The sequence below is a fragment of the Rattus norvegicus genome, chromosome Y (genome assembly GCF_036323735.1).
Source record: "Rattus norvegicus strain BN/NHsdMcwi chromosome Y, GRCr8, whole genome shotgun sequence".
Classification (NCBI taxonomy): Eukaryota; Metazoa; Chordata; class Mammalia; order Rodentia; family Muridae; genus Rattus; species Rattus norvegicus.
This window is the reverse complement of record NC_086040.1, coordinates 12,358,783-12,373,738: the sequence shown is the minus strand read 5'-3', so window position 1 is coordinate 12,373,738 and position 14,956 is coordinate 12,358,783.

Genomic DNA, 14,956 nt, shown 5'->3' with positions numbered 1-14,956 from the left:
CAATGGTTGCAGAAGCCCCTGGTCCTCCTCCCTAGGTTTGACTACCACTTCAAGGGAATGTCAAGGGGCAGTAAGAGGAATTATAGAATAATTGGAGGGGGACCGGTTAGGGACCTAACCGACAGGAAACTGGGATTGGAACCAATATTTGAAATGTAAATATAGAAATATCGCAATAAAATTTGCTATAAAAATAAAAAATAAAGAAATAAAAGAAAAGAGAATTGCTAGCTAATCACATCTATTCACTCAGAAATCTAAAGGGTCACTCTCAGGAGAGTAATACTAGTGGAAAGACTGAGATGGTGAAGTCTCAACTAGAAGCTCTGTTGTCTCCCAGACATCAGTGTCAGAAACAAACTGCACTATAGGAATCCAAAGCATGGAGGAGTATACACTGAGCTAAGGACACAATATTTGACTTTCCCTTCTTCCTTAGGACATTTTTCTTCTGGGCAAAATGAATAAAAGTGATGAGCTCTCATGAAAACAATTCTGCCCTTCCCAACACCTGGCTTTGGAATAAATAAATTAATGTTTTAACCTCTCTGATTTCTGGGAACCATAACAAGCAGGGAAGACCAGATGACAGGCTTTCATCTCCTGATTCTCAGATGTGGAAGACTCAGATCAAGGATAACTCTTCATTGAACTCAGTCAAACCGACCCATGAAACAATGAACTTTCCCATGGATGACATATTTCTAGCATTGTTTATACCAAGACAAAGACCAGCTTCCTTCTCTCCATCTCTGATCTCTTCATCCTCCTTGTTCTCACTCCCAAATGGCTGTTTACTGTGCATTAGAGGCCAAATATTAAACACTAAAGGTACTGAAGGAATATCTAAGAGGCAGTTGCTTTCAGCACAACACTTGTGATATCATAGAAGAAGATAGGGTTTCCAGGATACAAGAGATTTTTCAGGGAGGGCCGAATGATGATGTCATTAAGATCTGCCATGGCCTACCTGCTAAACATTCCTTCCAATGACAAGATTCAAATGTGGCCTTTCCAGGTGTGTCTCCTGTGACACAGTGGAAACATTTATGTACTACATCTCTCTAAAGCTAAAGACTTCTCTTTGCTTCACTAGTAGTTACATGCTCTGAATGGAGAAAGTTAGTCAGGGTCTTGGCATGGGTAGAAAATATTTATTAACGTGGAGAGTAGGAAGTTCTTCTAGATAATATTTTTATTCCAAGCTTCATTGTTTTGATATACAGTTTAATATTCTAGGTTTTCGGTGTTTCCCAAAGGACAGTATTTTCCCTACCAACCTTTAATAGAATGAATATTGAATTTCAATTGCTTATTGTAATTTGCTTATAAAGGGGGTGTATAAATATTCCACAATGTGTACTCAAATATTCTGTTTTCCAATTCCATTTTCTCCAATGATTTTGGTAAAAAAGGGGGCCCAGATATAGTGTGAGTATAACAGTGTAAATATTGTATACCTACTTCAAATGAGAAACTCCCAAATCCTTATTTTACCAAAAAATTACCATATATGAGGAAAGCAAAGGACAACATGGAATATTGAATTTGGTTATCTAGTCCCATTTGATATCAGTACTACACTATCTAATGTCCAGTGTTCCCATAGCCAGACTTGAGGGTTTAGGACATTTTACCGTGATTCTTTCTTAAAACCAAAATAAGATACTGGATGATGGACAGGAAGAAGAATGGCTTGAGAACCAGTTATACGTGTACTTCAATAGGTTCATAAAAACAGGAGGGAGTCTATTTGCATTGTCATTTCTTAATTCTACATTCTAGACATAGTTGGGCAAAATGCATGTGAATATTCCACTTGACAAAATAGTTGTAAGAGCCACCAAAACTATATTTGTACACATCAGGCAAGATAACTAGGTAATATTGATGAAGGAAGAAGTGCATTCTTCCAGGACCTGGATTTAGATACTTCCTGAGAGACACAGATACAGCATGTGAAATACAGAAGTGAATGAAAGTAGCAAACCAGTGAACTGAAAACAGACCTCTTGTTGGTAAATTTTGGAAAAGGATTCAAAGAGCTGAAGGTGCTTTCAACCAGAGAAGAACAACAATTCCAGTGAACCAGCACTTTCTAATAATATAGCGATATACAAAGAAAGTACATGGACTAACCTATGGCTCCAAATGCATATGTGGCAGAAGATGGCCTTTTTGGGCAACATTGGAAAGAGAAGTCCTTGTCTTACCTACTTTGTCTCCCAGTTCAAGGGAATGCATTGCGGCAAAAGGCTGGTTTGAAAAGAAGGTAATGGAATGGGTAGGAACCTTATGGGCAGGAAACTGGGAAAGGAAATAATATTTTAAAGTAAATATAGAAACATCCAGTTAAAAAATCAATAAATTTTGCTAAAACATAAAAAAGAATGCTATAAAAGAAAGAAAGCTGCCAAGTAAAAAGACATATTGACGCAGAAATCTGAAGTGTTATTCAGAGTAATACTAATGGAAAGACAGAGATGATGAAGTCTCAACTACAAGTTCTTCTCTATCCCAGATATCAGTGTCAGACACAAACTGCACTATAGGTATCCAAAGCATGGAGGAGTTTACTCAGAGCTAGGGATACAATACTTGTTTTTCCCTTCTTTGTTAGGACCTTTTCTACTTGACAAAAATAGTAAAGGTCATGACATCTCAGGAAAATAACTATGCCCTTCACAACACTCGGTTTTTGGTATCAAGAAATTAATGATATAAACTCCCTGTCTTCAAGGAACCATAAGAACAGAGAAGTCCAGATAAGAACAGAGAGGTGCAGACGCTTCGGATAGTCTCCCAGCTCCTGATTCCCTCTGTTGGAAGAATCAGATCAAGGCTTTGTCTTCAGCAATACCACTCAACACCTACAAAGTACTCACTGAGCTTTCCAAAGGACCACATATTTCTTCCTTGTTTTTTTATACCAAGACAGAAGACCAGCTTTTTTCTCTCCATTTCTCTTCTCTTCATCCTCTTTGTTATCACTCCCAAATTTGCTCTGAAGTAGAGGCCTATTAGTAAACCAAAAGGTACTGAAGGAATATCTCAGAGGCAGTTGCAGTCACAACAACACTTGTGACATCACAGAAGAAGCTAGTGCTCTCCAGGTTATAAGAGAGTTTTCAGGAAATGCCTAATAATGATGTCACTGAGAACTGCCATGGACGACGTGCTGAACACCTTTCCTTATATTGACCAGATTCAAGTTTGCACTTTCCAGGTATGTCTCCTGTGACACAGTAGAAACCTTTATACACTCCTTCTCTCTAAAGCTAGAGTTTTCTCTCAGCTTCACTAGTTGTTACATGCTGTTGGGCTTGGCATGTGTGGAAAAGATTTAAGAACATGGAGTGTAGGAGATTTTTCTAGAAAATATTTTTATTTCCAGGTCCATTCCTGTGACATACAATTCAATTTTCTAGGGTTTCTCTGTTTCCTAATAACTAGTATTTTTCCTACAGATGTATAATTGAATGAATATTGTATTTCAATTTCTTATTGTAAAATCCTTGTTAGGAGACTGTGTAAATATTTCTCAATGTACTCAAAAATTCTGTTTTTGAATACCATTTTATGCAATGATATGGTCACAAATGGGGCCCAGTTATAGAGTAAGTATAATAGTGTAAAGTCTGTGTACCTACTTCAAATGGTAATCTCCCAAATTGTTATTTTATCGAAAAATTACCAGACATCATGAAAGCAAATGACAACATGGACTATTGAATTATGTTTATTGTCCCATTTATTATTATCCCTCCACTGGTGGTCCTTAGGGGCTACAGGAGTTGGCCTCTTAATGTTCCATATCACCAATGTAAGTCACAGCTTAGGTCACCCCATTGATTCATGGGTACCTCCCTTTTCCCAGGTCTCTTTCTCTTCCTGTAGGTTTCCCCTACCTCCTCACCTCTAAAAGTTCAAGATTTCCTTTCCTTCTCCTGACTATTGGGTCTTATCTCCTGTCCCTTCCCACGCAGGATCCATTCTCCTCTTCCTTCCATTTCCCATCTAGTTCCTTCACTCAATCTGGCTCCTAGACAATTTTATTCCCCATTCTACATGAGAGTCAAACATATGCACTTGGGCCATTCTTCTTGTTTATCTTCTTTGTATCTATGAGTTTTGTGGAGGATGTCCTACAGTTTATGGATAATATTACTTATAATTGAGCAATTTCAACACCTTGCTGAATCATATTTTTATAGTAGTATGTTAACATTGAAAATTATAATTTGGTATGAGTGAATGTCAGGAGTAGCAAATTTAAGTAAAAAGAAACTTAAAAAACAGATAAAATCACAGATTTTAAAAATTGATCTAATAATAGAAATTCTCTACTATCATAAGGAATCATTATATCACAGACAATTTTTTAAGTGGTACCATAAATTTGGCAGACAAATGATGTTTTTACCAAATAATTTTGGATAATATGACTAAGATGAAATAAGATAAATATAGTGTTTTCATTTTGATATCACTTGCTGGCATTTTTCCTCAAACATGATGTATATAGCATTAAACATTATGGTATTAGTTTTAAATTTTAATACTTATTTTAACCTAACCTATAAATTAACAGGTTGCCTTATGTTATTTTTGCAGACATTCAACCTCATCATTACTTCCTCAGTTTTTGTTCCCTCCTGCCCTATGTCCCTCACCACTTATACTAGTCTCTCTTCATTATTCTTACTTCTACATTCATATCCCGCATGTTCAATATCTTCTATAGCACACTGTTTAAAACCCTACATTCTAATCTCTGTGACTTATACCAGTTAAATGATCTTAAACCACCCACAGCTGCACATAAATACAAGTATATTATAAAGAGACTCTTTGATCTATATGAGAAAGGACACATGGTATTTGGCTGTCTGAGTCTTTGTTACCTTACTCGGTATATTTTTAGTTACATCTATTTTCCAGAAACCATCATAGTTTAGTTTTCCTAGGGGTGAATGAAATACCATTGTGTATATTTTCACATTCTTATGTATTTATGTATCAATGATCATTCATTACTATTCTCAACAAAATAGCAATAGATTTCTTTGTGAATAAGGATGACAAATCTCAGATAGAAAAGTCAAGATTAATTACTGAAAAACTAAGAAAAAATTTTAAAAGAAAAAAATAACTAACATATTTGTGGTTATATTAACTAGTGTAGTGTATGTTAAAGTTAATAAAGGATGTGCTATTTATAATATTTTTATACTAATTAAAAATGTAGAATATTCGTTACTTTATAGAATGCTTATAAAATTGTCCATCACTTTGTGATATTTCCACTAAAAATTTAATCTTTTTCTAAAATATTTGGATATATATATATATATATATATATATATATATATATATATATATATATACTTTCAAAATAAAGGACAATTAGATGTTACTGTCATAAAATTCATTAACAATATCAAAGACCGGTTATATGAATAAACAACAGACTAGGAGTTATTGAAAACCTCTCCAGTTTAATTAAGTCTAGAAAATAGATAGCATTTTTTTTCTTTTTTTCTTCTTTTTTCTATTTTTTTTTCTTTTTTTTTTTCTGGGGCTGGGGACCGAACCCAGGATAGAGATAGCATTTTAAAAGAAATGCACATGTCAAACAAGATACAATAAAATCCTGAAACTATACTAAGATGGTTACTATGCATTCCCATGTGCTAAGGTTTCATCAACGAGCATGGTACATGAAGAGAACGTATATCTGAGAAAAATAAATTCATGTTTAACATAGTAACTTTCTTCATAAAACCCAAGCAGACACTTCTCTTTTTTGTTGCTTAAAAGTATGTACAAATTACGGCTTTTGATTATAACACTAATATTTCAAAACTATCATTAAATATGCAAAGATCTTAACACAAAACCCAGAGTTTTCAGAACAACCATACAAACATAAGAAGGAAAAGAAAACATTTTTAAGTACATAGATATGCGTAATGAAATCCCCAGCTAACCAGTAACAGATGGTCAAATTTATTGTTCTATATATTTCATAGAATACTCTCTCCCAGTTCATTGTTCCTTAGCATACATTTTTCTTGGCATCTTTCTCTGTTTCTTATCTTCTGAGAGCAGGTCGTATTTCTCACAAAATTAGTTCAAATCATCTGATCTTAACGCCAACAAAAAGAAACTGTTTTCATTAGAGGACAACAAATTAAAGGTTCTCATTCTTTATTGGGCAACATTTTATATTTGATTTTGTATGCTTAATATGCTTCTACACCTTAGTGATGACCATTCAAGATTGGGCTGAAATCCACCATTCTTAATTCACAATGTAAAATCCCTTTAGCTATACACAGAAAAGCATTCAAAGTGTATATTTATAGGTTTATTTAATTCAAATTCAGCTTGTACTTTAAGGAGAATAGTGATGGAAAACATCTTTTCATACATTTTCGATGCCTTCACATTATTTTATAGCTAAGACATTGCAATAGGATCAAAATAAAATTATTATCATTTTACTAAAATAAAATAAGAATTTTTTTCTTTGTATAATACAGAACATATTCTTGAACATTTTTGAGACAGTGTTTCTTTTATATCCCTGGCAGTACCAGAACACTCTCTCTCTCTCACTCTTTCTCTCTTTTTCTCTCTGTTGACTAAGCCGGCCTCGAAGTTAGAGTTCTGCCTGCTTCTGCTCCCCAGTGCTAAGATAAAAGGCCTGTGCCACCACACCCCGTGCTTTTCTACACCTTAACAAGCTCTTGTCTGATTATATAACACATCTTATGAAGTTTGTTCCCTAAATTACCTAGGAGATATCCAATACCAAAAATACATTTTGCATATCTAAGTCCCTCTTCCCGAGTTCCTGATTGTTCTAGTCACCAACAAGCTCTCTGAAGGAACTGAAAACAACAATTTTTTGCTTTCATTACAGGAATAAAGAAAAGGCCTCTTCACTGCACAATCTCATGATATCATGGAACTATTCTTCTAACACTACAAAGTGAAATCTTATAATGTCTCCTGTACCCAAAGCCACAGTTTCTTACCTTCTATTTGGTTGTGCACACGTGACCACCATTTCATTATAACCAGGTTTAACCCAAACATATTCTCTGCCCCAAGAATCCATTTCTAGTATATTGACATATTCAACCATGTTCAGTTAAATTTAAGCACCGACCACACCAAAGTGAGGATTTATAAAATATCCAATAGAAACAAGGTAAGAAATGCTACAAAAATAAATTATACCAAATAAATAAACAAAATGTCTTCTACTTTTTGTAACACAACATCAATCCGTTTTCATTAGATTGATTGGTTGTCTGTATATTCACAAGCCAGGAAAATTGTAATTAAGCCTGGAAATAACTTGTGAGATTTAATTCTCCCTATTATATAGACTGTGAAGACTAAACTTAGATATCAATGCTTAAAAGAAAGCAAATTTCCATGTTATGTCATATCACTTTTTCTCAGATTTTTTTTGTATAATTGAAAAAGTATAGCTAAATCTTGTTATTTAATATTTTCCCATTCCATTTCAATTTCTACTTCAATTCTGAGTGATAAGTCCAAATGGAATCTGATTACATATATTGGTCCCATAGGTATTTTTCTAAAAATTATAAGGCAAAGTTTTATATGGTAGAAAGTATACTTTTGGGAGTACATTATACTGGAAATTTAGTTCATCCTTTTTCATTAGTTTTCTCTGAATGACGATTATTTACTAATTTGTTTTAATTTTTTAAAAGTATTGTGTGTGTTTGTTTGTGTGTGTGTGTGAGTGTGCCTGTGTGTGTATACATACATACATACATACATACATACATACATACATACATACATACATATCTATAATTGATAATTCAAATCTAATGATACCAGAGAGAGTTGCTTGAGTGATACTAATAATTTATGGACACAGTGAATTTTTGTATATGCTGTATATATATAACCTTGAAAATATTTTCTGTGTATTTTTTCAAAAGGTATTTTTAAATATGTATACTAGATTAAACCAGCTAATTGTAGTTTTAGCTTTTTCCAGACGAATTGTATCTCATTAGATGTCTAGAAAGAAATACATGGATGAATATATCATATCGTAACACCAACTGTAGGTAGAATCAATGATATATCTTTCTTTTGTATATGATTGCTCACCCTTATTTCATAAGTTATAGATTTAATTTGCTCTATTTATATTAGAAACATGTGCCACATTGTATATATGTATTCGTTGATAACTTCCTTCCGTCAACATACATTAAGAATTATTGACTTATATACATTATTTCGAAATCTAAGAACATTAGAACCATTGCCCGATTGAGGCTATTTAAAAGCGTTTGATGTACCATTCCTATAAACATATTTTGATATTATGCATTAGAGTTCCTTCAAGGAGTTGTCTAACTATTAGTAAAGGGAAATATAGTACGTTTGTTAATATCTTTGAATCACAAATGATGTCAGTATTTTTTTCTTTCTATATTCCTTTAAATAGTAAAATACAGTTTTTTTAAATAAGTCATAACAAAAAGGTTCATATTGGCTATAGACAGCAAAAGAGACCAAAGGAAAGTAATACCAAACTCTAATATTTGTGCCAATATCAAAATGGGAAATGATATTTTACTATTAATTTAATGAGACAAAATGTCATTTTTATTTAATAATTTCTTCCTGAATATTTTATGTATTTTCAGTTCAAATATTATCTCCTTTCCTCCCTCTCCCATTAACCCCCACCTCCAGCTTCCTTGAGGATGTTCCCATTCCCACCCACCCACTTCAAACTCAATGCCCTGGCATTACCCTACACTGAGGAAACAAGTCTTCACAGGATTAAAGGTTTTCCTTCCCATCATGCTGGACAGTGCATTTCTCTGCCACATATGTGGCTGGTATCGTGGGTTCCTCAATCTGTACTCACTAGTGGGTTGTTTAATCCCCCGAATTTCTGGTGGGATCTTGTTGGTTGATACTGTTGCTCTTCCTGGGGTTTTGCAAATTCCTTAAGCTCATTAAGTATTGTCTCTAAAACCTCAATTGAAACCCCCTTTTGTTTAATCCAATGGTTAGCTGCAACCATCCTCATTTATATCAGTAGGGATCTGTCAGAGCCTCTCATGAGACATCCATATCTGACTTCTATCAGCAAGGGTTTGTTGGCATCAGCAATAAAGTCTGGATTGTGTGGCTGCATATTGGATGGATCCTCATGTGGGGCAATCTCCGGTTGACCCTCTCTTCAGTCCCTGCTTAACTCTTTATCATTGTATTTCCTCCCATGAATATTTTGTTCTCCCTTCTTAGAAAGAATGTAGCATCCACACTTTGGTCTTCCTTCTGCTTGGGCTTCATATGACCTGTGGATTCTTTCTTATGCATTCCACACTTTTGGGTTGACACACACTTCAAATTAGTGTATACTATTTGTGTTCTTCCCTCACACAGAATGATAATTTCTAGTTCCATCCTACGAATTTTATGCAAACATTGTTTTTGATAATTTAGAAGTACAGGTGTGTAAAAATACCATATTTCCTTTATCTATTACTCTGTAGAGGGATATCTGAGTTCGTTTCAGCTTCTGGCATATATATATATATACACATATATATATATATATATATATATATACACACATATATATATATAGTTGCTATCCACATATAGCATCATGTGTCCTTGTTATTTGTTGGAGCATCTTTTGGGTATATACCCAAGAAGTGGTATTGCAGGATCCTCATGTAGTATCAATTTTGTGAGAAAATTCCAGACTAGTTTCCAGAGTGGTTATACCAGCTTGCCATCCCACCAACATTGGAGGAGTGTTCGTCTTTCTCCACATCTTTTTAGGTATCGTTTGTCAGCTGAATTTGTTTTTATCTTAGCCATTCTGATTGGTGTGCTGTGGAATCTCAGGATTTTTTTTTCTTTCCATTTACCTGATGGCTAAGTATATTGATATTCCTCAGTTAAGAATTTATACACGATTTTGAAAAGACTATTTGATTCCCTGAAACATAATTCCTTGAGTCTTTGTATAGATTGAATTTAGCCCTCTCTCATATGTAGGATTGGAAAAGATCTTTTCTTAATTCGTTGGTTGCTCCTTTTTCTTAATGACAGTGTCCTTTGCTTACAAATGCTTTACAATTTTATGAAGTTCCATTTGCCATATATTGATCTTAGAGCATAAGCCATTGGCTTTATATTCAGGATATTTCCCCAGTGCCTAAGTGTTCGAGACTCTTTCGCATTTTTCTTCTATTAGTGTTAGGTTATATGCCTTTATGTGGAGATCCTTGATACACTTTGACTTGAGCTTAGTAAAGGGAATTAAGAATTGATTGATTTCCCTTCTTCTACATGCAAATCTCCAGTCAAAAGAGCACTGTTTGTTGAAAATGCTATCCTTTTTCCATTGGATGTTTCTGGCTCCTTTGTCAAATATCAAGTGCCTGGTGTGCACCTTAATTTCTGGGTCTTCAATTCTATTCCATTGATCTAGGTATCTGTATCTATACCATAACCATTAAATTTTGATCATTATTTTTCTGTTATACAGTTTGAGGTAAGAGATATTGATTCCCAAAGAAGTTCTTTTATTGTTGAGGATACTTTTCTCTATCATGGGCTTTTTGTTATTCCAAATGAGTTTTCAAATTGCTCTTTCTATCATATGAAGAATTGAGTAGGAATGTTGATGGCGATTGCTTTGAATATGTTGATTGCTTTTGGCAAATGGTCCATTTTTGCAATATTAACTCTACAAATCCATGAGCATGGAAAATCTTTCCATCTGAGATTTTCTTCAATTTTTTTCTTCACAGACTTGAAGTACTTGTCATACAGACCATTTACTTGCTTGGTTAGTGTCAAACTGACATATTTTTTTTATTATTTGTGACTAATGTGGTGATCGTCATATCCCTAATTTCTTCTTAACCTGTTGATCCTTGAAGTAGAGGAAGGGTGTGGATTTGTTTGAGTTAATTTTATATCCAGCCACTTTTCTGAAGTTGTTTAATGGCTGAAGGAGTTCTCTGTTTGAATTTTTGGTGTCATTAAAATATACTATCATATCATCTACAAATCGCGATATATTGACTTCTTGAATTCCCTTTGCTGTGCTTTTTTGTCTAGTTTATGTGAATAAGATAACCAGTACTATATTAAAGAAGTAAGTGTAGATTGGGCAACCTGTTCTATTCCCTGATTTTTTTTTGAATTGCTTCAAGGTTCTCTCCATTTAGGTTGATGTTGGCTACTGTTTTTTGTATTATGGCTTTTACTATGTTTATGTATGGACCTTGAATTAATGATATGTACCAAATCTTTTAACATGAAGAGTTATTGATTGCTTCCATGTTTTGTGAGCATCTAACAAGATGATCTTTTGTTTCCCCACCCTGTGAATTTGTATATATAATTGATTTTTCTATATGCTGACCTCCAGTTAAACCATCACCATTTCTTGAAAATTCTGTCTTTATTCCATTAAATTGTTTTAGCACCTTTGTCAACAATAAAGTAACAATAGGTGCTTGCATTCATTTCGGGATATCCAGGCTAGGATATATGGTAAAACTTTCAATTACCATGGCTGGAGAAACCAAGATATTCCATGACAAAGCCAAACTTACAAAATATCTTTCGACAATGCCTACCCTACATAGGATAGTAGATGGAAACGTCCAACACAAGGAAGGAAACTACACCCTAGGAAAAAGTATCAAATTAATCTTTTAACAAACACAAAAGATGATAGCCACACAAATGTAATACCATTTCTAACAATAAAAATAACAGAAAAAACAATACATTTTATTTATTATCTCTTATCATCAATGGACTTAATTCTCCAATAAAAAGATATAAACTGAGGGATTGGACACATAAAGAGGACCGAACATTTTGCTGAATACAGGAAACACACCTTACTTATGCAGACAGTCACTATCTCAAGGTAAAAGGCTGGAGAGAAATTCCAAGCAAATAGTCCCAAGAAACAAATCGGAATACCTTTCTAACATTGAATAAAATTGACTTTCAACCAAAAGATATCAAAAATGATAAGAAAGGACAAAATAATTGTCAAAGAAAAAATACTACTAAAAAGAACATTCAATTCTGAACATCTATGTTTCAAATGCTCGAGCACCTAAATTCACCGATTAAACATCAGTAAAGCTCAAAGCATATATTGCCCCCATCACAATAATAGTGGGAGACCTCAATACTCTACGTTCATCAATGGGCCGTTTGTGGAAACTGAAACGAAACTGATAGAGTAAAAATAACAGAAATTATTATCCAAATGGATTTAACAGATATTGAAAGAACGTTTCATCCTAAAACAACTCAAAGTAACTTCTCCAAACTTGACCATATACTCAGTCACTAACCAGGTCTCAATAGATACCACAGTATTGAAATAATCCCATGCACCCTATCAGATTACCATGGACTAGGGCTGGTCTTCAATTCTTTCTTATTTTTATATTTGTTTTTATTATCGATATTTTCTTTATGTGATATTTTTAAACCTCATCTTTCTTGATAGTTTGGCACTATGCAATCTAGGTTGGGTTAAGCCTAGTACTAATCCTTCCATTTTGCCTCTATAGTAGCAAGAGTGAGAGCTCCATTCCATTCTTGGTTTATATACTACATTTTAGGTTAACTCTTTGGGCACACAGTGCATTTAATGTTTTTCCTCTTTACTTAAATATATATTATTATTATCTCAACTTACAAATTTGTAGTTTGATAATGACATTTTTAATATCATGGTTTCTGAATAGATTTTTTGATCTCATTTTGTTTATATTTTATCTCCATTTTAAATGGATTTTTCTTTGTGAATACTTTTTGTCTTTAAGTATGTTTGTGTCTTAATGTGATTTTATTATTGTTTATCAATGAAAAACTGCAATTTATTTACACCAGCCACCATACAAGAATGGGAACACAAGAGTTAGTTAGCTATTTATATAGTATGGATTACTTATTAAAAAAAATCTCTGAAACAAAGGACAGTGATGAATTTCACACTATCCTCCCCCAATGATCCCAGCATACAATAATGCACAGTAATGGCCTGAGGTCATGTGCAGTTGGGAAATAGTTTATGGAAAAATAAACCCACAACCTCAGAAAATTTAAAGAAACACTTTCTTCCATACACACAGATACATAATAGGATTACAGGGTGGTCAATACAATTAATTGAAGAAAATGTAAAGATATGTTGTTACAAGAAAGTGAGGACATGGGAAGAATTGCAAACCACTGTCAACTATACAATGGTGAACATTTGTTCCCAAAAAGTGGTTTATGTGCCAGAACGATAACAGCTTGACCGAACCCACCTTTTATCTACAAATTGGGGACCTATGGCCCTAATGGAAACAATGAAGACAGAAAACAAAAACAATAGCAAAAGGGGAATTAATATAAGCAATTTGTTATTGCAAACTACCAAACACATCTTTATGTTGTAACCAGAAATCGCAGGAAAACTAAAGTCATATTTGAGCACCCTATCTGATTACAAGAGTGAGCGAGCCACGGCCTTTCTCCCTTTCATATTTTTGAAGTACTTTACAGAAACAAGAATCTCAGACTGCTTTATCCATGATTTTGAAAGGGTTTCCTAGGCCTCATGTATTAAGAAATCATTTAAAAGTATTTTTAGCTCCTGACAAGGTTTTATTAAAGTTCTCAAACTTCTTGGACTAAGATTCCAAAGTGTAATAGGCCCAACCCTGAGCTGTAAAACTATGACAAGGCAACAATAACAGATATTTTCATGGCCCATACACTATAGCACTGTACTATTGAGTACAGTGATCCAAATTAATACAAACAGCTCAAGAGAGAAGGGAGAGAAAAGGTTAGAAAAGTGTTGAAGAATCAACACCTTCCTTGTGTATGCCAGCATCCATGGTTGTGCAGTAAGTCCTAAGAGGCCGTATCCAAGTAGCAAGGGGAGGAAAGAACTAAGGACAAGACAGGGAGGTAAACTAGCATGGCAAGTGCATGTAACAGAAAAACTTAGACACGAAAATGTCCTGTAATTTTTAAAAGAGATTTTTTAATTATTTTCTCATACCAATCAAAACAGAGATCAATGAATGTTTCTCCTCTAAGGCTTCCATAAAACCTGTAAAACAAAAACAACATAAACAATCAAAAGTTTGAAAATTAAACAAAAGAAAGGAAAAAAAAACTTGCGTATGTTTCAGAGCAGAATCACAGGAAAATGAGCTGAATCTGGTCAAGATGAAACCTAGAGTGGCAAGCAGGAACTAGAATTAAGAACTGCATGAGAATGGCAGTGGAGTAGTGACAGGAACATGGCCAGGCCTGACGCATAAGGCTGGGCCCTTTACAGGGGCACAGATTGAGGTAAAAAAAACATTTCAAATAAAGCAGCACCTTTCCTTTCTGCTCACCTCAAGTGTCCCATCCTTGAAAAACCCCCATTTCAGGAATAATACAGAAGAATTATGGTATGTATGTCACTCACTTCCCATTTACTTTTAACCCTGTCTCCGATGTCAGGAAATAAGAACATTTCGAATTTCCAAGAAGAAAAATACATTCCCAGGTATAAGGATGTCCTGAGGACCATGTGACAAACTGAAATATGTGAGGGCAGAGAAGGTAGAGATGTTCTCATTCAACAGAGCAGAAATGTGACTGCCCAAGTTAAGTAGGGATAAGACAACCATAACAGGTAAACTAGGTCTCATAACATTAAACTCATTTACATTATTCTTAACTATACTTAGTTCAAATCACTTTCCAGCTCAATCTTCATTTTAAATGAACCTGATTTATTCTGCAATGTGTCTATACCATCTTCTCTTCCTAGTTTTGGCTTTCATCATGGGGATAATAAATGATTGTGGCTGCATATGTGATACTTTTATTTCTA